Source organism: Aricia agestis, chromosome 17 (assembly GCF_905147365.1).
Source record: "Aricia agestis chromosome 17, ilAriAges1.1, whole genome shotgun sequence".
NCBI lineage: Eukaryota > Metazoa > Arthropoda > Insecta > Lepidoptera > Lycaenidae > Aricia > Aricia agestis.
The window spans coordinates 1,955,997-1,982,526 of record NC_056422.1 but is presented as its reverse complement, the minus strand read 5'-3'; the positions used below and the strand labels follow the sequence as shown (position 1 = coordinate 1,982,526).

The 26,530-nt window shown below is 38.9% G+C and overlaps 1 protein-coding gene across 3 annotated transcripts in view; it reads right to left on the bottom strand.

Annotated features, from left to right (window-relative positions):
- Window positions 1–26,530, bottom strand: part of LOC121735320 (atypical protein kinase C) — a 227,865-nt gene that overhangs the window by 145,466 nt on the left and 55,869 nt on the right. The gene's annotated exons all lie outside the window — the stretch shown is intronic.

Here is a 26,530-nt window from a genome sequence, read left to right as displayed (position 1 = left end):
ATAGGATCTTAACTCGATCGAAGCTCTTTTAATATTGCATCTAATAGCAGAATCCAGCTAATATCACCAATCAAGCATAATATATTATAACGATTTTATACGATGAGACTATAATAAGGGCTCCCCTTAGTTCATGAAGGGTGCACTGTAATGGAGAATTGGTACCGTACCTTTTTTTCAAAACGATAAATTAGACTGTCGGCCACATCGGCAAGTGTTTGACGCGAGTTTTTGGAGACTATATTTCTGCTCACCAAATATTTTGTCATTTAGTTGTATAACCTATAAATAAGTATATTGCCACAAAATATTTTAAAAAAGTATTACCAGGTATAAATTATAATAATTAACTAGCTAATTATTAGTTACTAGCTGTGCCCCGCGGTGTTACCCACGGTTTATTAGGGTAAATTGTGATATTATGCCGCAGTAAAAACCTAACTATACCAAATATATAACACCCCTTTTTTGCGTCGGGGGTTAAAAATAACTATACCAAATTTTATTAAAATCTCTCCATCCGTTTAGACGTGAAGAAGTAACAAACATACAAACTCACAAACTTTCGCCTTTATAATGTTAGTGTGATTTACTTATACAAAATATTATCAATCTAGCTACAGCCTTCCAGAGTCGTTTAAAAAATTACAGAATGAGGGCGAACAGTTACCCATCTAGCACTCTATTTACTAAAAGACCCTACGGCCTATGCCCTATACTAAGGGCACACTGTAAGGGAGAACAGCGCATCACATTTTTCTCAAGACGGTGAATTAGCATGTCGTCCACGTCGGCGGTGTTTGATGCGGCCGACGTGAGACACATCCCACGCGACACACCGCCATTATGGCGAAGTATACTGTAAGAAATTACAGGTATTGGCAGGGCGAGCGAAGCGAGCCCTACTATATCACACAACCTGAGCACTTTTGTAGTACACTTTACGGAAAAACTATCATGCCTATTGATTTGTTCTTTAACATACAATTTTATATTCATACTAGCTGTCCCGGCAAATGTTTATTTGCCATATATAAAGTATTTCGGCCGTATTATTTTATTGAAGTGACTAAATAAGTATGTCACCATGGCAACGTCCATCACTATCCCGTCGCACAAACAATGGTCGCCGTCAGTCTCGAGTTGTAATAATTTACTATTATTTATTATATCACTTATCAATATAAAAAGTACCCAGTAGCCGATTCTCAGACCCACTGAATCTTAATATATATATTTCTTGTGTGCGTGTGTATGTGACTGAACTCCTCCTAAACGACTGGACCAATTTTGATGAAATTTTTTGTGTGTGTTCGTGGAGATTCGAGAATGGTTTAGATTTACAGTTTGGTCTACTGGAAAATGTTTTTTCAATTAATTTCTTATTTATAAGGAGTTGTTGATTTTGGAATGTTTTACATTAGATCCGGCGGACGGCGCTATCATCGCATTCAATATTATTCTATTTCAATTTTAGTTTGTCCTGACAGATGGTGCTACGATTAATTTGAAAAAAAATTTGTTATTCAATTCATGTGCTGATTAAAATATTAAATAAATAACACATAGGCTACAATTTTAACCGACTTTCAAAATGGGGGAGTTTGTTAACCGATTTTTAAAATTTTTCTTTTGAAATATAGGGTATCATCCCAATTTGGTATTATATTCAGAAAAGTGGTGATCTGATGAAGGATCCATAAGTAATCGAGGGAACTCCTCAAAACTTATAGGGAAACATATGGTGACTTCGGTTTCGTGAGAAGTATTCTAAGCATATGCTACCAACAAGTAAGATTTTGCACCGAGATATACCTGGTATACCGTGGTTCGGAAGGTGCTGAGAGAATTCCTTATTATTTATAGATACAAGTTTGGGAGTTTCGGCGTTGTTTTAAGAACAGAAAGCATATGCTACTATGCAAATTACATTCTTCATCATCATCATCATCATCATCATCACTACCATATTATACCATTTCATAGTCTTTTAGATCGAGACTCGAGTTTGTCAAGCGATAATTAAAAAAAATCTATATCTACCTAATATTATAAACCTGAACAGTATGTTTGCTTGAACGCGTCAATCTCAGAAACTACAGGTCTGATTTAAAACTTATCTCAGTGTTAGATAGATCATTTATCGAGTAAGACTCATCATTTATCGAGAAGGTTATATTATATTATTACTCTAAGACGACAGAAGAAACTCAGGAAAATGTGGGAAAAACGGGGGAAATATTTTTTATGGGAAAATGTACCTACGGATTCTGTAAAATTTCTAATTTACGCGGGCGAAGCCGCGCGGGACATCTAGTATGCATATAAAATTTGGTTAAAATCAGTAAAGCCGTTTCGGAGGAGTACGCGGCCTAAAATTGTGACACGATAATTTTATATAGTATAAGATGAAGATGTGTTATCATCGGATAGTCAAGGTTTGGTTACTATTAAAATAAAAAAATAAAACTGCTTTAAAGATTATTACCACGCAGTAAAACCACGCCAGCCCTCACAAAGCTCGGCTTTTAGCAAGTACCTAAATATTATGGGGAGGTAGATAGAGAAATATACCGTATACTATAAGGAGATATCAGGTACATACTATGAAAGTGAGGAGGGGCATATAACATGTTATACATCTAGCTACCTAAGCCGTTTGTGGTAATAATACAGTATATACGAGATAACACATAAATATAGGGCAATAAATAACATACTTGATTGATCATACATATTTGTATGTAATACAGAATATCTGTCAGTATGATTAAGGATTCGTTTTGTTTCTCGCTGAAGCTGTGCATTTTTTCCACAAAGTAGCCAATCTCAGCGGGCCCCTAGACGATCAATTTTATTCCGCAATATCACACATAACATTTATTGAACAACTGACAATTAAATTGAAAGACAGGCGCGTTCAATATTAACCCTAGACGGTCAATAACATTGTACCATACGCGATATTGGGCAAAAAAATTGATCATCTAGGGACCCTCTTACGGAATTGAGGTTTACTTCATGTATGTACCTATTCATTGCATTTAACTAAACCTTTCCTCTGCTACTACCGTAAAAATGTGTTAAGTATAAACACATTTTTACGATAGTACCAACCTGAGACCTGCCTTAGCAGAAAATATCCTAAAGTTCCGTTTTTCTCGAAGGACCAATTTCACAACTTGACAAATATCACGTACGTTAAATTTAGCAGCATAATAATTATCAATAAACTACATAAAAAATATCCCTCTGCCGAAAGCTTGTAATAATTCTTACAACAGACCCCTACACGTATTGGTGGATGAGAAATTAATTAAAAAACCGCAACCTGATCCGCCGTGAGCTGCCGGGGTTAATGTATAATGGCGGACATCTCCGACGAGAGATTGTAAATTCAGTAAATTGTAATAATTGACACTCTTGTTATTAAACAGATGTCTCAAATTGATGGAAAAAGATATTTGGATTATTTAGCAATTGAAAACAAAAAACAAATGTATATTATTTTAATGAAATAAGGGGGTAAACGAGCAACCGGGCGAAAGCAACTTCCGTCGCCCATGGACACTCGCAGCATCAGAAGAGCTGCAGGCGCGTTGCCGGCCTTTTAAGAGGGAATAGGGTAATAGGGGAGGGTAGGGATGGGAAGGGAAGGGAATAGGGGAGGGTAGGGAAAGGAATAGGGGTAGGGGATTGGGCCTCCGGTAAACTCACTCACTCGGCGAAACACAGAGCAAGCGCTGTTTCACGCCGGTTTCCTGTGAGAACGTTGTCTGGCCCCATGTTATAAATTACCTGAAAGACTTGTGTTACGGGTACCAGACAACAGAAATATATTATTTAATACATTTATACTAAGTATACATATATTTAAGATTTTTATTATATGATGGACATATTTAATACACATTTATGACCCAGGAACTTTGAAAACTTTCTGTTCCGTCGGCGGGATTCGAACCCGCGACCCCCGGCTTGAGCTACCAACAGCCCACCAACTGAGCCATAGAGGTCGTCGCGTCGAAGCTTTAGATCATACTTATCGCCTCCAATTATGTACCAATTAATATTGTGAAATCGTACAACATTATACCCCACTATGGCCCCACCACAACATTAAAAAAGCTTTTAAACCGATTGAAATATTCAAAATTCCCGATACGTAAATAAATACACCCACTCCGAGTTCCGTAGCGCTCGGTCGATTTAGGCGTAGACGTGCTACGAATGCTACGCGCCTCTACGCCGTGCTGCGAATGCTACGCGCCTCTACGGCCGCGACCCCATCAGACACGGCGCGGCGCCGTCACCGTGTTACGGCACGACGCCGCACCGTGACACGGCACGACACCCCCACCGTGATACGGTACGGTACGCCGACCCGTGTCCCAATTCAGTCGATATTTGCGCTCGAACGAAAGTGCTTGTCTGAATATTGTGCGAATCGCACCAAAACGGTGCGTCGCCTCGTTCCCTATTCAGTCAATATTTAGCTGTTGGCGTGCTCGAACATGCTTATTTGGATGTGGATCACGAAAGAGTTATTGTAAATAAATCCTGTTGATTCTAAGATGACATATAAAAGAGAAACCGAGGGACGCCGCGAACGGTGCACCACTCCGTGACCCTATTCAGTTTGATTGAAATCTGGCAAATAACAATATTTGCATTATGTGACTTTGATATGTATTTAGAATTTTCAAATCAAATCAACTCAAATCAAATAGGGGCGCGTGGTGCACCGTTTGCGGCAACGTGTCACGGTGCGGCATCGTGCTGTAACACGGTGACGGCGCGGCGCCGCGCTGTGTCTGATGGAGACGCGGCCTAAGCCGTGCTACGAATGCTACGACACACTTTTGATTGGGAAATATTTGGCTTGGCTACGTATTGAATTAGTGATTTGAGATTGAGATGGGGCTTTAAGTCGTCATCATCATCTGACAGAGACCCTGAAAACTTAAAAAAAAATCGTTAAAACAGGCATGGAACATTTTTATATTTTTAAATAATTTATTGAACTAACAAACAAAAAACGGCAATTTTTACAAATAACAGTATGAAAATTGCCGTTTTTTTTTTTGATAAATGGAGGCTTTAGGGCCGGAAAAATTCTTGAAATTAAAAAAAAACTGTGCATTATATGTGTAGCCAGATATATTAGCCAGGTGATAAGTTACAATGTTTGTTCAAATTATGAGGAAATAAAGAGAAATGTCCGTGCGTTCCAAAATGTTAGTTACCTTGTTCTTGCACTCACGTCTTCATTTCTTATCGCTTGCCTACAGAATTTTATACAATGCAGATTGCAGACCTTAAAGAAAATGTTATTAATAAAAATTCTAAAAGCGAATTTAAAGCCACCAAAAGTCACCTAAAAATAAATTCTTGTGAGTGTTACATTAGCATAACAAAAACCCGAATAAGATTTAAACCTCAGAATCTTTGCAACCGTCACCCGCGATGAAATATTACAGGCTAGCTTTAGTCCGGGCTGTTACGGTGTCCTGTGGTATACTTTTAGGGATGAAAATTAGAATAAATCTTGATCGCGAGTCCAAGCTACTAAACTGCCAAGTTCGATCAAAATCTGTTCAGTATTTTTTGCATGAACAAGTAGAAGTAACGTTTAAGCGCAGCGCAGACGACAGGCAATCCGTGACGCACTTTCTAGTCTGTGTAAATAGAACCTATGCAAAATTTATATGCAGTAACGAACACGACGCGCAGCGCAGACGTGTGCGTTACTGCATATAATTGCATAGGTTCTATTTCCACGGACTTAAAAGTGCGTCACGGACAGTCTGTCGTCTGCGCTGCGCCTTAATGTAATGTTTGTGATATAAAACATAACAGACGAATCCCGAACCACCTAATAATTCTGGATTTAAATCTCACTTATGATCAACTTGTTCTGTTAAACAGTTAACACAGTAAAAATAAAAAAATAACAAAACAAACAGACCAGATTAGTCTTACTAAAAATACATTTTTAAGTCTCCAAGAATTTCTTTCGATATTTAATTCTTATAATTTGAACAAGACAATCTGTGAATTCGTCCTACAATTTAGCTTATCTTAATAACATTAGCACAAAGAGCTCGCAACATTATACGACTCATAAACTCGTACAACGTACAACTGTAAATGCAAACTCATTACACAAAATGTAATAACTAGTGCAAATATAATTTAACGCTTTATTTATGTAAATGTAGAAGAGCACAAATTGGTCAGCACGTCCAAATCGACACCACGTCCACACAGAAAACCGCCGTAAAACAACATTAACTCCGACATCTATTGTATACAATTTTCGTGTCACAGTGTTTGTGCACGAACTCCTCCAAAATGGCTCAACCCATTTTAATCACATTTTATATGTTCATTCGTTAGGCCTGAGAATAGTTTTTTACCTACTTTTTATATATACTAGCTGTCCCGGTGAACTTCGTGTCACTTTAAAACCTTCCCTGGACTTCTACGAATATTTTAAGACCCAACCCAATTTAAAATGAGCCCAATCCGTTCAGCCGTTTTCGAGTTTTAGCGCGACTAACACATTTGGCAAAACAACGTTTTCCGGGTCAGCCAGTCATAAATAAAGTGATTTGAGTAACATTTTTGGTTATGAAATATAAATGGATCTTTATAAGATTGCAAAAGAAATCACCGCTAAGAAAACGAACAATCCAAATTCAAAAGGATATAAGTACTTCAAGACGTATGTATCTATTAAACAGTTCCACTATCCACTTTGAAATAGTCAATAAAATAGCAGCTAGGTTACTTTGTTAGGTTTAAGAGTTAATCCTATAAATACAACATAGTATTAAAAGGAGCTTCCCGGCGAGAATACCAACAAAGAATAATATCATCCATTGTTCAGGGCTGCTCCGACCTAGCTAGGATTTAGCCCTCGGACTATTGCCTAGGGTTGCCACTACAAACATTTTTACAAAATAATTTATTAGATAAATCATAAATTGTGATGACTTATAATATGGGTTAAACAACTAGTACTTAATAAAAAGGTTTAAGAATATCTTAATAAAATAATATCATGTTAATAGTTTTTTTCTTACGTCCTTACAGCGCAGCTAGTTACTATCACACGAGAACACCGCAATCTTAAGGAATGAAAAATATCGCATGTTTTTTACCAGGCCTTAAGTAACTACGATGCCAAATTTGATCTACTCGTATCTATCTTTCTTTCGATAGAAATGTCAAAAATCTGCTGAAATGTCAAATAGTTAAATAAAAGATAGCGTGTACGTCATAAAGTTAACTTTATGGTGTACGTCTACCGCCTTACTAATAAACGCTGTATAAGCTTTGAATAGTTATACAGTGTTTTGTCTTCTTCAATCCAATTAAAAATGTCACTTGTGTGACAGGAACAAAACACTGTATAACTGTTCAAAGCTCATACAACGTTTATTAGTAAGGGGGTATGTGTATACTATAGGTACTGTGGAAGTTAGTGTGAACTTCTTTTAAAACATGTATCGATAACTCACTCAAAGTAGCATTTTATCTGCTGCGACAGCCCTACAGCCGCCGCCGAGAGATAAGCGGTAAAAATACCCGCGGATATATATCACTTAAACTATTGCACCCGCGAACTCGTGACTCCAACTCGTATGCCATATTCTATCACACCAGATAAATATGCTCCGTTAAAAATATATTTCTATTTGTCCATTGTGATTCGCTTCTCGTTTGTCTGATCTTCTAAAAATGTATCATCATTAAGAAGTGTTTTGTTATCCCTAACCTACAATAGCCTCAGTTTATACGTGGGAGAGCCATGCTTCGGCACGAATGGGCCGGCTCGACCGGAGAAACATCACGTTCTCACAGAAAACCGGCGTGAAACAGCGCTTGCGCTATGTTTCGCCGAGTGAGTGAGTTTACCGGAGGCCCAATCCCCTACCCTATTCCCTTCCTTACCCTCCCCTATTCCCTTTCCTATTATCCTATTCCCTCTTAAGAGGCCGACAACGCACCTGAAGCTCTTCTGCTGCTGCGAGTGTCCATGGGCGACGGTAGTTGCTATCCATCAGGTGACCCGTTGGCTCGTTTGCCCCCTTATTTCATTTAAAAAAAATTCGTATAAAAAATTCGTAGCGCCGATCAGATGTGAGATAAATAATAATATTACTTTCGTTATTTCGTTTTATTTCTAAATAAATTAGTAACGAATGCTTTCATAATCATCATTCTTGTTGACCTACCACCGTTTCGGAAGTAGCGCATGCTAATTACTCACAAACGTCAAGCCAAACACAATACAAAAACCCAGCGTGCGACACGGACAAACAGGCAGTAGTACGGAATTCGAAAAAAAATCCGGGAATACATTACCGCCACCATTAGGTCTGTCACCGTCACAATTAGCCACTCACCTGGTGAATGACAAGTTTTAGTTCAGGAAATGGAGCGGTTCCTCACAATGGGACCACAAAAGGCCTAACGATGCGATACAGAACGTTAATGTTGTGTCGTTAAACAAAAACTCGATAATCGATTCAATGTGGGCCAACCCGCAGTCTATTATGAACTGGCCTTTTTATATTTATTTTTTATAAAAACGCCTCCGTGGTCCAGTGGTTTAGAGCGTGGCTCTTGACTCGGAAGTCGTGGGTTCGATTCCCGCGTTGGAAACATGTTATTTCCAAGTTTGGTTAGGACAATGCAGGCTGATCACCTGATTGTCTGACAAGTAAGATGATCCATGCGTCGGATGGGCATGTAAAAAGTCGGTCCTGCGCCTGATCTCTCACCAGTCGTATCGGTCTTCCGTCCCACTGGGTAATGAGAGTAAAGGAATAGAGAGTGCTCTTGTGTACTGCGCACACACTTGGGCACTATAAAATTACTCCTGAGTAACTGGCCTGGTTTCAATAAAACCGGCCACCGTCACCAAAACCGGTGTGGGGAGTTATAATTATGAATTGGCCTATAAAAGGCGCGGTCGCAGAAATTTTGAGAGGGTGACGAGATTTTTTTTAAAGGAATAATTGCCGAAATAGGTACCGCAACGATATTGCAATATAGTAATTGCCTGGATCAGGGATGGCGAACCAATGGCACGCGGCACGATACATAAAATTTGGAGCACGCTACTGGTCACAAGACTAGTAAGTATAGAAATGATTTTATTTCAATAAAGGTTATAGATCCACCTCTGCATACTGAGCACCAAATTAGGAGCATTTTGAAAACGCACCGAATCACAAATAAAATATTGAATGGCACGTTTATGACGTCTTCAGAAAAAGGCACGGTAATACGAAAAGGTTCGCCATCCCTGGCCTAGATCAAGGGAAGGGTATCTTGTTTCATTTAAAAAGCTTTCCATGTGAATTTTCATGTTAATCGGTCCAACGTTTTATATTATTAAAGAAAAAGCAACAGATAGAAAAGTAATTATTTCCTTAAATAATTTAAATATATATCTTTTACTGCGATTATGTTAAGTCGGTTTTAAGCCACGAAGTTCTAAGGCTAAGGCTTTAAAAATGTTGAAGGTCCAAATAATGAGCGTAGCCTCGTGGTTTGGATTATAGCATAATTTCAGAGTAGACACAACTAAGTTATATCTATTGTGATAATGTTAGTCGATCTACATCCTATATTCGCTTAGCAACAAACATCACGAGCTGTACACGTGTCTGTACACGAGTGAAGGGAATCGTGCGGAATGACCTTAAGGAGGTCTACACACGCCGCTACACTGCGTTTTGACGTTGAATATTTATAAATCTTAGGGCCTGTTTCACCACTTCCTGATAAGGATAGGCTATCCACCACTTAACAGGTAGAGTATGGATAATCTGTTAAATAAGTTGTGGATAGCCTATCCGGCACTTTATCAGGAAGTGGTGAAACAGGATCTTATTCTGATGACTTAAATAGAAAATGAACAAGAGCTATGATTTTGAAAATAGCGCAGTACGTAGAAATGAGCAGAAATTAATAGACTATTTACACTTATGGCTTGACTGCGGGTAACCTAAATACAAGAATTATGTGTTGGCAAAACATAATGGAGGCAAATTGTTCATTTACAGAATTGTAATAAGCTGCTTAGTATCTACGGAAAACTTACATTGTCACATAGAACTCGACAAAAACGTTTCTGTGTGTTCTGTTAGCCCCCAAAAAAATCGAGTAAAAGCGATACAAAGATACAACACGCATTACCGTTGCACGTGCGTATATCTGCTCCTGCGGTTCGCGGCTTCAATGTACACTCGGCCTTACATCAGCGGGTCACAGCGAAGGTCCACCTGGCCGTAGTACATCAAACGCTCGCCGGCGGAATACTAAGTGATGAGAGCAGATTATCGGGATTTTGGGGGCAGTCTTCGACACAAGTACATGACAAAACCCAACTATAATATTCTCATGGTCTCTTATCTAGTGACAGACTAGATAATAATATGTTACCTACCATTTTTAGATAATGTGTTTTTAAGTAATAAACTTTAGACATTTTGGGCACATGATCTACTGCCTTTTTTGGCAAAGATAATATAATAATTGTCATAGGGTGGCTTGCACCAACATACTTTAACTATAACTGTAACTTTAACTACAATGCAAAATGTCAAATCTTTGGTTAAAGTCAAAAATGAACGCCATATTTAACTATAACCATAGAGCTCGTCAAGGCTTTAAATGCACGTGGCGAAAAAGGAAGTAACGCTATCATCATACAAAAACACAATTTTTGACAGTTCTCCTTTACCAGCAGCGCCCCCGCCCACGTTCATTTAAAGGCTTGTCGGACCAGCAACGTCTTCTGTCAAATTCTGTGGTCAAAGTTAAGGTTAAAGTTAAATTAGCCTTAACTATAACCATAACTTTAACTTTAACCACACCTCAACCCACCCGTAGTCATGTTAATTTATCTAATTTTTTAGTTATTCTGAGAAAGTTAAGGTTACCATCAGAAAATAAATTTAAAGGCTACATTATTTCAAGTCATTATTGTTCGTGATATGTCGGCTGGGCTTGATAATATAAACCCACTAAATAACGTAGGTCCGCTGTCTACTTATTAAATATTAATCAATTTATCTGATAGTATTCAATCTTCATATTTCTAGCTAGGTAGTGAGCGTACTCTCATTATTATTTAAATAAACAATAATATTTGTATGTAATTAAACACCTGAGCCTTATTAACACTTAAGTAGCGGATATGATGAAGGCAACAGCTGTCGACATTACCATGCTCAATACTCATACATCTTAATGTGGCAAACAGAATTATACGTAAAACTATTAATTGTACCCTACGAATAATAAAATTATTATTCGTAGCTTGTACCATTTTAATAAATGTCATATTATCTAAGTATATAAACAAAAATGAATTTTAAATTTATTAGTCTCGCTAAAGCCCAAAACTCGAGAAGAACTGGTCTCGATGTGTACGGTGTGATAAGAGTGATACGAATGATACGACAATTCATCCTTTCATTTGCAAAAATAAAATTTTCTGTGGTTTTGTTCTGTGGTAACATTATTTTGACGACCTCTGTGGCTCAGTGGTGGGCGCGTTGGTAGCTCAAGCCGGGGGTCGCGGGTTCGAATCCCGCCGGCGGAACAAAAAAAGTTTTCAATGTTCCCGGGTCTGGATGTGTATTAAATATGTGTATGATATAATAAAAATCTTAAATATATGTATAGTATAAAAGTATTAAATATATTTCCGTTGTCTGGTACCTGTAATACAAGTCCTTTAGGTACTTAGCACGGGGCCAGACTGACGTGGTCTGAATCGTCCATAGATATTATTATTATTTTTATTTTACAAGTAAACGCTCACTTAGGGTCAATTAATATTGCAACAGTAATATGCGTAGCGATGATTTTTTAATTCAAATTTGGAACAGGCAGCCCGACACCGCGAGAACAATTTAATACGTAACTTCTTATGTAGGTACTCAATAAAGTTCAGTTTCGAATAACACTTAGAGGCCCCTAAAAAGATTGAGAATCCCTGCCAATTACAGTGACATGCAGGAATCGGCAACCTTTTTTATCCGTATCCTTGTCATGTCGGCAGAGTGTCTGCGCGTCGTTGGCACCATTTTCCTAATAAAAATAATGACATTTATCATGGCAAGGCATTTTTTACGCGAGAATGATAGAGAGCTCTTGGCAAGCGACAATAGCACCTATTTACATAACTTTCGCTATATTTGATCTTTAGCTTTATTACAGTTCCTTGGCAGTTTATAGGAGACCCAGGGACACAGAGCTGCTCAGCATAATTTAAATTAAAAAAAAAAGATGAATAACCTCAAAATTTGCATTTTTTTTAGGGAAAAGAGTCAAGACCGAGCAAATTTTTTATTGACGCAAACCTTTCGTTTAACAAATAGCAAAATTATTGTTTTACAAAATATATTTAAATAAATTACCATATTTATATGTTTAATGTAATGATATAAATAGAGACCCATAAAATGCATACCTTTCAATGTAAACTTTGACTATAACCATCAAAGAACACTTTCAAAGGCTCTTTTGACTGTGGGTCGTCGTGTAACCTTTACTATTGACGGTCAGCCAACTATGACATTCGTAGATGTAATCTTTTTAACTTTTAACCTGTATGTCTTTTCAGATATAAATTGCTTAACGTAAGAATCTGTCGTAATAAAATAAAATTAAGAAATTTAAAAAAACCCCGCTAAACAACTTTAAAAAGTAATGAAATAATATTTACTGCTTTTAAGTTCAAATAATTCCTAACTTATAAAGTAATATTTTAGTCCATAATAATTGTTGTCAAGGTGTGTCGGGGGACCGCCAAGTCGCTGATTATCTCGATTCAGTTCGCTGTGAATTGATCCTTAAACTTGTTATGTGAAATCAAACATCTACATTAGCGGTTCCCCGACACACCCTAACAACAATTATGGACTAAAATATTATTTTACACAAGTTAGGAATTATTTGAACTTAAAAGCAGTTAATATTATTTCATTACTTTTTAAAGTTGTTTGGCGGGGTTTTTTTTTTAATTTCTTAATTTAATTTTATTTCATACTTTTTAAACTTGTGTTGGTTTAAATAGTGCAGAATAATTCCTATCAACACAATCATATTCTCGTGATTACCATATTCTATCAATGTCCTTTTCGATGAGGCCGTTAATATGAGCCCAAACATGAAACCTCCACTTTGGGTTCATACGAAGCTCGGTTCCTATAGAATCCAGGTGATGCTACAGCAGCAGCCTGTAAATATTTACTGTTTATCTACTCTTACTGGTTGTCACAATTAAAATGAGCCCAAACACGAAACCTCTGCTCTAAGTTGGCGAGGAGTTGGATATCCTATTGATTACCAGGCGATGCTGCAGTACCAGGTCAACTTTCCATTATTATGTGTATACGTATATTGTATATTCACAAATGTCACGAACTAGAATGAAATATAAAACTCATCAAACGACTATAAGTTGCCAACGGCCTTTCATGAACCAGATAAACCCTGATTGTTCAGCACTGAGCAGGCTGATGATGATGAACTATAGCTAAGAACACTCTCGATCATGTCAGCTTTCAAACAAAAAAAAAATTGGATCAAAATCGGTCCACCCGTTTGGATGCTACGATGCCACGGACAGATACACACACAGACAAACAGACAGACAGACAGACAGACAGACAGACAGACACGTCAAACTTATAACACCCCTCTTTTTTGTCGGGGGTTAAAAATACCGTAGTGTACTTTTATCGTACCGAGATAGCATTAAAACTATATCGTAAATACGACGACGTGGGAGAGCCATGCTTCGGCACGAATGGGCCGGCTCGACCGGAGAAATACCACGATCTCACAGAAAACCGGCGTGAAACAGAGCTTGCGCTGTGTTTCGGCGAGTGAGTGAGTTTACCGGAGGCCTATTCCCTTCCCTACCCTCCCCTTTTAAGCTGGCTTCCCACGGCCTGATTTCTCACAGGTCAGGCCGCGCCAGGACAGACCGACAGGCCATGGGAACCGTCGCATCCGATGAGGCCTGCGGTGACCTGATGTCGCCCGTTCGATCCATCGGAAGTCGGTAAGTTCAAAGGCGCGGCGCGGCGTGGCACAACGGTGCCTGTCGCGGCCTGTACGGGCGCGTCTGCGTCGACTGTGATCGTTCATTTTACCTACGGCCGCGCCTGAGCGTACACGCAAATGATGGAGTGGAAGAACAAGCTGATATTCGAGTTTTTAACTCTTTATGAAAATTAACAAGCTTTGGAATAGTTCGTCGCCTCAACATAAAAATAAGAATTATGTCCACGATGCGCGGTTACGAATAAAAGCTAATTATCAGATGGAGCTATCCCTATCACGGAGTTAAAAAATTTAATATCTACCTACAGAAAGTTGAAAACCAAAATTAATGATTCTATGATCCTGCCATGCCTGCCGTATCACTGCTCATGTTGGAATGTCAGTCAACAGGCCGACACCTGCCGTGGGAACAGCGTGTACGTGCACGTACAGGCCGTGACAGGCCTACACAGGTGGCGCAGCGCCTGGCGAGGCCTGTCGCCTAGCGGGTCGTGGGAATCCACCTTTAAAAGGCCGGCAACGCACCTGCAGCTCTTCTGATGCTGCGAGTGTCCATGGGCGACGGATGTTGCTTTCCATCAGGTGACCCGTTTGCTCGTTTGCCCCGTTATTTCATAAAAAAATATATGTTATTTTCTAAATTAGATTTGTGTGTACTTTTAATATGTATTCTTCTTTCAGGAATAGTTGTAAAGAAACAATTTAAAGTATTAGATTGCATAGTAGCAACCTATCTATGTTGTAATTAACCCTGTCTACGACTACACGGGGAGCGGAACGGACGACGAGTAAAAAACCTCTTCCCTGTGTAAAGATGTTAGAGATATCAATAGGGTTGCCACGTAAACGTTCTGCAAAAAAATAAAAAAAGTGAAACTGCCAAAAGGCATATCTTCCATGATACTTTTCATTCACTTTTAAAGTCGCATATTATAACTCCTTAAACTGAATAAAGTAAAAAGAAAAGTGTTAAACAGAAGAAGAAATAACATTTAAGGTGTTCATAACTTTTAGTAAAGTATCTCCAATCGTAAATCCAAAATAGGAGCAGTGAGTTGCTTTTATTACTGTCATAATTTCTGGTTTTCAAGCCTTTATTTCCTTTGTGTAATAAAGCGAAACAAAATCACATAACTAAAAAAACTTTTTTCGGAAAACTCCGAACTGACAACCCTAACCAACAAACAAAACAGTCCGTCTGCGATCTAAATTAGTTCCTGTTAAGTGACAAGTTAATCACGGGACAGAGTCGTTACCGCCTGACGACTACATCACCTCAGACTGAGTGGAGATTTAACGACGACTTACAACACTTTAGTACAGCGAAGACAGCGTGCAATCTTCATTAACAATCGTAAGTCGTAACATTGCAGGACTTTAAAGGTTAAGACTATAAGTAAAAAATTTAAAAGCTCCCGTTTTCTAGCAAAAAGAACTGCAGCTCGCATGTTAATTCATCACTCAGAAACCTTAAAAAAAAAAAGTTAAAATCAGCTAACGCATTTGGTAGCATCCAAAGGCGTGGCTGATTTTGACCATGATGCCACGAACGAACGTCAAAGTTATAGTTCCTCTGTTATCCAAATAGTAGAACCCCACAAGATAAAACTTCCAACTACAAAATATGTACTAGGCTAGCATAGCTGCGAGATGGTATGAAACATCAAAGTACGAAGTACTAGGCTAGCATAGCGGCGAGATGGTATTGCAATTGCCAACTGCCGAGTGCCGCCGCGTGTGGCAATAATTCCAGGGGCCAACTAATATCGAAACTAACTTTTGCCCACTCGTAAAAGATAAGCGTTTAGGTCATAGATTCAGTTCATTGCTACAACCTATAGCTTAAACAAAACAAAAGGGTGTTACTAATTTTGTTTTTAATAAAAACTTATTGTTGGCAGTGTGCAATTTTTGTGATGATGAATACATATAATAATTAAACTCGCGTTCGGTCGGAGGTTTCGGACGGAGATAATTTATAATAATAGATCGCTAGCACGGCGTAGCAGAGGAAGCATTACCACCTTTTACCATCGCAAGGTTAAAATACTTATACTAAGTCTGCTCCTATCGTTGTAACATCTAACGGCTAAAGAAGTTTTCAATTTAAAAACACTAAAAAGCCTTAACATACGCATTCCAGTCTGAACATCGCATGACGTAACATCTGGACGGGCTGTCCTGGCACCGCGCTTGCCGCATTAGGTTCGAATTGGCGTACGATAAATTACCCGCCGCGCCGATCCCGCAGTATAGAGCTCGGTATTTCCCTACACTGTGGTGTAGTTGGATGAGTTTTATTACTATGGTTTAGACGCGTTATGCATCAAAGTTGATTTTAACGTGGGAGAGCCATGCTTCGGCACGAATGGGCCGGCTCAACCGGAGAAATACCACGTTCTCACAGAAAAACGGCGTGAAACAGCGCTTGCGCTGTGTTTCGCCGAGTGAATGAGTTTACTGGAGGCCCACTCCCCCTTTTCCCTACCCTCCCCTATTACCCTATTCCCTCTTAAAAGGCCGGCAACGCACCTGCAGCTCTTCTGATGCTGCGAGTGTCCATGGGTTGCTTTCCATCAGGTGACCCGTTTGCTCGTTTGCCCCCTTATTTTATAAAAAAAGGAGACATTATATTATTATTTTATCTTTCTATGGCAGTCACCGGATACTAAAACTGAAATTATCACAAAAGTACCAGGCACTTATAACCTCATGAGAGTCATAGGTAATGACTGACCAGGCTCAATGTCGGCTAATCGGTTGGATCCGTGTGCGACGACGGGAAGGCGGCTTCCGGGGGAACACCACAATTTTACCACACCGACTTGACGGTACTACTGTTAATTGTCATGTAGTATGGAGTTATGACTACAGTACTGGAAGATCACCCGGGAACCGTACATTTTTGTTGCCGCCAATTCCGCATGTTAATGCCAATTCCCATGTTACATGGGCTCTCCTAACCTCATAGATACTGACTGACCAGACTCAATGTCGGGTAATCGGTTGTATCCGCTTGTGGTGACGGGAAGGCGGATTCCGGGGGAACACGACAATTATACCGCGCTGGTCTTGACGGTAATGCTGTCACGTATGACACTAGATCAAGTATAATCAGGAGTGAACCATACATTTTCCTGCAGAATAGCCTATTTCCTTCTGCGTGGTGCATACTATACTTGTGTCAAATTCGAAAGCAAAGAAGCTTCGGACCCTATTCGATGAAAATAAACCAAACTCCGGCTGGACGAATTTTGGTGAGATTTTTTGTGCTTATCACGTAATCTGGGATTCGGCCAACATCTATTTTTTATACTTTTTATAACATAGCGAACAACTTTAATGCTTCAACTCCGAAGCGGCCACATGCGGCCGCGATAACAATAGATAAGCTATTATGTCTGGTTTTTCCACTATCGATGTACTTTTCAATTGTGCTATTGAAGTTTCTGAGATAGGCGCGACATAATGTATGACCTATGCTTGTATAGAACTATGTTTTTCTAAACTTTAACATGAAATATATCTAATTCTCAACAAAGCTATATTACACTACCTATTTGCCAAGCAAAACGGATCTTCAGAACGCCAGAAGCAAACTACGCTCTGGGAATAACATTTGCTTAGCTAGCTAGTGTAAATACACTGTAGAAAATATTGAGAACACACAGAAGTTTAGACACAATATACTAAATTAATAATTTTAATTAAAAGGAACACAAGTCCTAGGCCAGTATAAATGGTCAGTACCTACTCAAGATGCATCTCGGTCTCAAGACGCGGTTCGGCTCTATGATTGGTCCAAATTTTGACAGCCAACCAATCACAGAGCCTTAACCGTGTCTTGAGACCGAGATGCATCTTGAGTACTGACTATTTATACCGGCCCTAGAGACTTTGTGAAGCTAAATTAAGACATGATGAATTAACAATGATTGCGTTAGTGTCTTCACACACTAGGCTGAAAATACGCGGCCGAAGTTCGGCATAATTACGCCTGCAATGTATTTTAAATTACCGATGACACACCATGCCGAACTTCGGCCGCGTAACTTCGGCAAATGTTTTTCTACAACTTCATAATTGCCTGTGTTTGTCATGGGGTAAAGTGCAAAGACTGCTTGAGAAATTTATTTCATTTTACAGAAGGAAAAGGGTAGGGGATTGGGCCTCCGGTATACTCACTCACTCGGCGAAACACAGCGCAAGCGCTGTATCACGCCGGCTTTCTGTGAGAACGTGGTATTTCTCCGGTCGAGCCGGCCCATTCGTGCCGAAGTATGGCTCTCCCACGTATAAATTATTCAATTTTCGTATGATTCGTATGATTTATTCAATTTTAAAATATATTAGAATTCCTGTGAACTTCGTATCACTTAAGTCCTCGATTTTCTCAGTGTACCATATAAACCTTCCCTGGACCTCCACGAATATTTCAAGACTATTCTAATATTTTTTTTTCAATTCAGTATGAAATTTATTAAAGCTAACGGCCTGTCCACATCTTTACGCGTCAACGTGGAACAGTGCGGTAACGTGGCACGGTACGTTGACGTGACGTGAAAATTGACGTCAACGTAACGTGAAAATGCACGTCACGGTGTAGCAACATTTTACGTCTTTTATTTCTTAAACCTCTTTCTCCGTCTACTTAACAATAGCAGAGGCATAATATGTATTGTGCGGTCCATATCTAGATAAGTAGTGAAGAATGTAGCAGTTTTACGTTACCATGCCTGGTAACGTAAAATGTTGCTACACCGTGACGTGCATTTTCACGTTACGTTGACGTTTTTCACGTCACTTCAACGTACCGTGCCACGTCACCGCACCGTTCCACGTTGACAACGTCGTAAGGTGGACATTTGGACAGGCCTTTACACAGACGCACTCGCATTTATAATAATACATATTACTATGGATGTCAAACCTAATATAACGAGAAAGCATATAAGATACTACCTAATAGCCGATACCACATAATACATAAACCTTTTTATCCTCGCGTGTAGCGATAATAAATTGAATATCTGTCGGGTCGTATGAAGATCAAAAGAACTTAACGATGATCGATGCCCCTCATAAAACCCACTACCCTAATACAGTGGGGCCCAGTTGCGCCAAAACGAGTTTAGGCTAACCACATGTTATAAAATCATGCTTTTTAACCGACTACGCCATAAGGAGGATTTCAAAAAACCCGCTACCCTAATACACTGGGGTCCAGTTGCGCCAAACCCAGTTAAAGATAACCATTTGTTGAAACATCATGCTTTTCACCCGATTACGCCATAAGGAGGATTTTACAAAGCCCACTATTGTTTTACACTGGGGCCAAGTTGCGCCAAACCGAGTTTAATCCAACCCTGTATTAGAATATCATACCTTTTGGTCGCTTGTATAATTATTTGAAACGGCACGACACGGCACATCTCAGAATTTGGAGTCCTTTGCTGTTTACGACTTGCCTTACGCCTTTGCCGTTAAATTAAAAGCATCTTCCTGTTTTTTCATTTTCCTGTTTTGCCATAACGGTTAAAATATTGTGATGCGCCGTGTCGTGGGAAAGTGATAAAAGCGACCATACTTCCAAACATTCGAGGAGAGAGCTACGTAACCTAGGGTTAACTTTAACACGTTTTGGCGCAATGGGCATTGTCCAAAAAAAATCACATGTACTTTTTATATTTTTTTAAAGAATATAAATTAAATAATTTTGAAATTCATTGGCTAGTTTTTTCTCAATAAATTTTTAAAGTTTCGCTCTGACGTCATCATCGGCGGCCAATAATTGACTCTGCAGTATGTTTTTTTCCTTTTAAACTTATTTTAATGGCTGGTTCGTCAAATGCAAGTTCTCGTTATATGAAAGCTGATACGAGAAGCTTACCAAAAGTTCGAAACGTAATGTTGGTCGAATTTATTGCTAATTTAACGCCATTGAAGGTCAAACAAAGGTTAAACATATTTGTTCAAAAATATAAGTAACTAATGCGTATTTTTTTCGTTTATATACAGAAAAACGATCACTGACCTTATTCCTCGAAATGTTTTTGTAATGAGCAAAATAAAAAAAAATTGACAATCCCCATTGGGCCTGAGTGTGTGTGATACTTCAATTTTTATGTATTAGAATATTTTGTGAAGAAACATAGATGACGAAACACAATGGAATCTTTCACCCTATGAAACATATACATTCAGCCTTTAATTACTATAAGAAGTCGGTTAACAATTATGCACACTATGCAGGTATAAGAGGTTATAATAAGACAATGTCTTTGTCACGCAACTTTAGTAATTTACAAGAAAATGACAAATTAATCCATAGTCCATACTAATATTATAAATGCGAAAGTGTGTCTGTCTGTCTGTATGTTACCTCTTCACGCCCAAACCGCGGAACTGATTTTGCTGAAATTTGGCATGGAGATACTCCGTCCCGAGTCCCGGGAAAGCACATAGGATACTTTTTATGAAATGAAAATGTACAGTTCCCGCGCGATAAACGAGTTTATTATAGTATAACTTTAACGATAGTATACAATAGGCCGGTATAAATAGTCAGTACTCAAGATGCATCTCGGTCTCAAGACACGGTTCAGGCTCTGTGAATTCTGTGATTGGTTGACTGTCAAAATCTGGACCAATCATAGAACCGAACCGCATCTTGAGACCGAGATGCATCTTAAGTACTGACTATTTAAATACCGGCCATAGTGTAGAATGTGAATCAACTTATTAACTCCTGCGCCAAATTCGTCCGAGACCGGTTTCATAAAACCAAGTCAACTAAATAAAAACCAACCATGAACAAACGAAGATAAATTTTAAGTTTTTAAAACCCGCATTCATATTTTTGTCTAGAAATATGTTCAAATCTAATAATAAATATCCCGGTTTATCTTAGCATAAATAACCTGTGCAGCATTCACTACTACTGAAACTGTCCCAAAACAACTTTATAACCCCTATCTCCTGGCTGGTCAGAAAATACCCCGAATCTCCTAAATTATGTAGTAATGCAGCTTCATGTCTTGTCCAATTCAGTTCACGTGAATCAAATTATTTGATAGGTGACGCGGAAATAGGATACAACCAAAAATATACTATATCTAATATTATAATAATATACTATATATAATCTTATATCTAATATCTTATATCTATGTACGTTACACCATGTCAATCTAGCCTCGTGGTAAGTACCAGGAGGACTTGTGTTGCGGGATGACAGCTTAATATTCTCAAACGTCAAACTACTTTTGGAGTTTTGACAATGAAAATGCCTGCATTGAATGCTTAGCGAAACTGTAATGGATTGAAATCGGAGAATCAGGGTACAGACTGGGCAGTAAATACCGCGCTGAAACCTAATTTAAGCCGTACACGAAGGTGATATACGCAAATTTACATCCATAACGAAGAGGTTTTGCTCATGTGTTGGGGTCATTACGTATATTACAATTAAGTCTCTAATTTTCATCCTATAAACATCAGCATAAGGCTTCAGTCTCTAAATCAGCGGGCAGCGGGGCGGGAGCAGCGTTGGCGTGGGAGCGGCGTGTAACAATGTGTTAAAACAATGGTTTAAATAGCTGTTCAAACAGCTAGCCCTTTGACTGAACAACGCCATTCAATCACACGTCTAGCTTTTATATTGAATATTTTAGTCGCTCAAAACGTTCAACACTACAGCTGATTCAAAAGCCGCCGTCTAATTGAAGTAGTTCAGCGCGCACCGCTGCGACGCTAGGTGCGTTTCATTTACAATATGGCGTCAACTAGCAGGTGTTTGTTGTTGTTTGTGGTTGCTTTTCGGAAAGAAAGTAGTTAATAAAAGTTACAAGTGTTATTAAAGAGACAAAAATTGTGGAGGCACATAAGAGTGAATTAAAATTTCAAGAAATATTCGAGGAGAAATTACGGGATTATGAAATGGATGGACGCAGCCTCCCCCGAAAGGGGGTTCGGGGGGCACAGCCCCCCGTCAAAACAAAAACAAACCAGTTGGCTAAGCGTCGTATAACTGTAGTGTTGAACGTTGTAGTCAACAAGTCGGCTAAACGACGTATAGCCGTGTGATTGAATGGCGTTGCTCAGTCAAATGGCTAGCTGTTTGATTGAACGGCTATTTAAACCAGTAGGCTGCGACATATAGATTTATATGGATAGCGCACGGCAGCTTTCGATGCCTGTCCATATTATCTTATATATTATAAAATTCTCGTGTCACAATGTTAGGCCGCGTATTCCTCCGTAACGGCTTTACTGATTTTAACCAAATTTTATATGCATATTCAGTGGGTCTGAGAATCGGCTACTGGGTACTTTTTATATAGATAAATGCATTTGTTGAATAAATAATAGTAAATTATTACAACTCGAGACTGACGGCGACCATTGTTTGTGCGACGGGATAGCGATGTACGTTGCGATAGTGACATACTTATTTAGTCACTTCAATAAAATAATACGGGCGAAATACTTTATATGGCAAAGAAACGTTTTCCGGGACAGCTAGTAAATCTATACAATGGAACGCGTCGCCACCGCTCCCGCTCCGCGGCTGCCCAGCGGGCACGTTTCGAGACTTAGGCCATCGATGTACCCATGTACATCGATGGCCTAAGTCTCCATGTACACACCATTTTAGGCTGTAGACTGTAGATCTGTAGGAAATTAGTTTTTATGAACTGTTTTTTTTAAGAAACTAGATCATACTATGTACACTTTTTGCAATAAATGGATAGTAAGAAGAATTTCGTACCAAATTTTGACGAAAGATGAAAACAAGGTGATCACAAACGATCTGCCAGCTTTAGGGTCAACGCAAACAAAGAGCTCGATGGCACATTTCACGAAGGCACTCTAAATTCAGCGATTGAGGCTTTAAGAAGGTACAGACAGAGACTTTTTTATTTCTACTAAAGTGAGTTTGGCAAAGCGTGCCAACCCGGAAAGTGCGCCCTATTATAGCTTTAATTCCATAATGCTGATTGCTGATTTTAAATATTTTTGTATGGATTTTTTATGTGTGGCTATAGCTATAAGTAGTACATTTGTCGGGTAGGCGCGCTTTACCACACTCACTTTACTCGTATTAGTATTGATAGCGACCAATAACAATCACGTGATAGCCCTCCTTATTCTGGTAGGCATCCAAATAGGTCGGGCCTTCTTTGTCCGACCGTCAGGCCGCGATCGGGTGCGGACGCGTCCAGATATCACCACGATTTATGCACACTAGCCCTATATGTGATGAAGTATTCGTAGCGTCATCGAATTGTGTATACGTGTTAGCACTATTTGCGAAGTATTCGTGACGCCATCGTTTTAAAGTTTTAAAGACGCGTCCCTAGGAAGTTTGACAGCTTGAATTTGTAGCAACGAACAGCTACTTCATGCTTTCTATGTTCTTTTGTTTGTGGTAATCAAATGGAGTGATTTAATATAATCTACATAATATTATTAAAATGGTCTCAATTACTTTTATACACTAACAGATCACAGAAAGCAAGTTTTGACATCTATATATTAATACGTGAGCCAAAAATCCCTTTTGACGAAAAATGCGGAAACGTAGGTGAATGAAATTGTGCACAGTTATAGTTTATATGGTGAAGGAGTGCATCGAGCTAATATTATTTTGAAATGATGCTTTTATCATACATTTTTCTAACAAATTAAACATTACACACACTACAACACACACACTAGGAAAAATGAACGATTTTTGAGTGACAAGCCTACATACGAATTATACTCTTTTATCCATGGTTGAAGTCTATCTGTTGACAACAAGGTGACAAATTGAAAACGGATTATAGGTTTTTTTTTATTAAATCTTAAATACTATTAGACACTGCTTACACGGCCAGTCTGAGATCAGCTGAGTCCCAGAGACAAGAGTTGAAAAAATATGATAGTCTAAATTTGTTACGAAATATAGATAAGTAGTCCTAATGTTGTGGAAACTAAGGTCTATTCGACTATTGGGCGATCTCTAGTTCGATGAGTTACGCATACGTAGTCAAAATGTTCTCTCTCCCTGATTGCTATTTTCGTGTCGTTCGTGCTTGGGCTAGACCAGAGCCCTAGCCAACACGTTTTCTTTTTCGCTTCTTTATAGAACGCTTAAATGTCAATTGTCCATATATTCCATGAACGTTCCATACGTTTTTAATCGGCGATTCTATAAGGAAGCGATAAAGAAAGCGTGTTGGCATTGGAGCTTACGAAGATACGAATTCGTAAGTCGTTCGGGCTAGACCCGAATGCCAGATGGTCCAAAACGATAGTTTCACACTTATCATGCGGCGGTTGAAACTTTAATATCGTCCTAACTTACATTCCATATAATATAAAGTTTTCATATTTTCAACTTTGGATTTTCGCATTGCATTTCGATAAGTTATTTTAAAAAATTTATAGTAAGCTGCCAGATGTAGCTAAGTACAAACGGGCGACAAAAAAGTCTCCCGTAATTTGCGCTCCAATTATTATTATCAATTTTAATTAATACACTATAGTAACTTTTCTACAAAACCGGAGCGGCAAGGAAAGCGATAAGTACTGTTTTGCAGAGTAGCCCCTTTTTACCTATGAAATTTTTTTAAAGCTAATTGGTCTATATGTCTGTCACCCATGGTGACAGAGACATTTTTTCCCCATTGCACATCTCTTTTCAAGCAAATACTAGCTGTCCCTATACTAGCTTTTCTCTTAAAGTTTTTTCTGGTTTTTTTTTTCTATAGACCTCACGGAGCCCGAGACCTTTCCAACGAATGCAAAACCGTGGAAATCGGTTCATGCGTTCTGGAGTTATAGCGTCAGGAAGGAAAACCCGACTTATTTTTATATATTACATTAATAAATAAAAATAAGTCGGGTCGGCCCATAATTTTCGAAATTAGTAAGATATGGTTGTCCCGCGAGATCGCGCGATTTTAATAGATATATCGTAGTAAATTTTACAAGACAAAAACTTTAGCAAAGGACTTGTTAAAGTCTTCTAAGGCTTCTTACAGACGAACGGCACGTGCCTTTCGTCTGTAAGCGCTCTAAGTATATACTTTACTACGAAGTGGTATTATATATTACTTTGAAGACCTTACAGATCACTTCATATGGGTTATCAAATTAGTCCACATAACCCCAAGCAGGGTAAAGTCGCGACCTCCAACCCAGGGCGGGGCGGGGGCCGCGGCGGAGTGTGTATAAATCACCAACTATCTGGGTCTGGAGTCCGGGCTAATTACCGCACTGGGTCGGCGCCAATATTTGCCGGACAATGGCGAACTAGGGGAGCGATTCTCAAGCCTCGAATTTAGCTTCAATATCAAGGCTCTAGGAGTCTAATATCTGGCAACATCTAGTTTTTAATACCCAATATAATGAACAAGGCAAAACGAACGTTGTTTTACCAATATTTTTTTAACATGGGGATTAAATGCTTTACGCATCCCCGGCGGATTGGGGATACCGGCCGGGATACATATCCCAGGGAGTGCCGCACGGGACTCCCTGCTAGTCTACCCACTAAAACCCCATGGTGCTCCACTACCCGCTTAAGGTAGAGTTGCGGCTACGTTATAAACCTACCGCAACTCTTTCGGCGATCATCAACATTGTGCAGACCCGTCACCACCCCGCTACACGGGGGTTTACCGACTAACCAAGTAAATTTATAATACTTTACGACCTTTAATGTAGCAGCTCTAGGTAAAAAGTATTTACTAATCAACGTCAATTTCAGTTAATTTGGTCTTTCAAGATTCCTATCAGATCCAAAGTTTTCTGATCCTATATCCAGAAAATGTCGAGACATACTATAAAGACTCGGCACATAAGACGCTATTCTGATAATTGTTAAAAAATAGGGAGTGCCTACGCTGCCGGCGCCGGCTACCAAAAATATCAGTAGGTAATGGGAACCGGCGGTAAGTATACTGCCGGCAGCCGAGATATAAAACAACAAACAAAAAACATCAAACTAGCCCCAGACTACTCGGAAGTGGGTCACTCGATTTTGGCCTCTACAATCTAATGCTATGATTATGAAGTCTACGACACTCACATAACATAAGTAAAAGGGGTCCACGGAAGATCAGGGACGACTGTTCGGTTGTCTTAACCTGAGTGGTCTCCGTTTCTGCACACTTGGGTGTTACACTGGCGTGCTATAATTGTGCTATCGATACATTAATTGTTTTTTTCTTTTCTTTTTTCTTTTTTGTTTACCTGTGATAGTTTTTTTATGTATGAATTAGCTGTAGCTGTAGATTATAGGTAAAATAGGTTAATTTTTAATTTTGTTCTTGTTTATATCAGTTCTGTATATAATACCTATATTATGTCATATGTCACATGTGTAACATTTAATGGTGGCAGAATAAACGTTTATTTATTTATTTATTTAAATAAAACC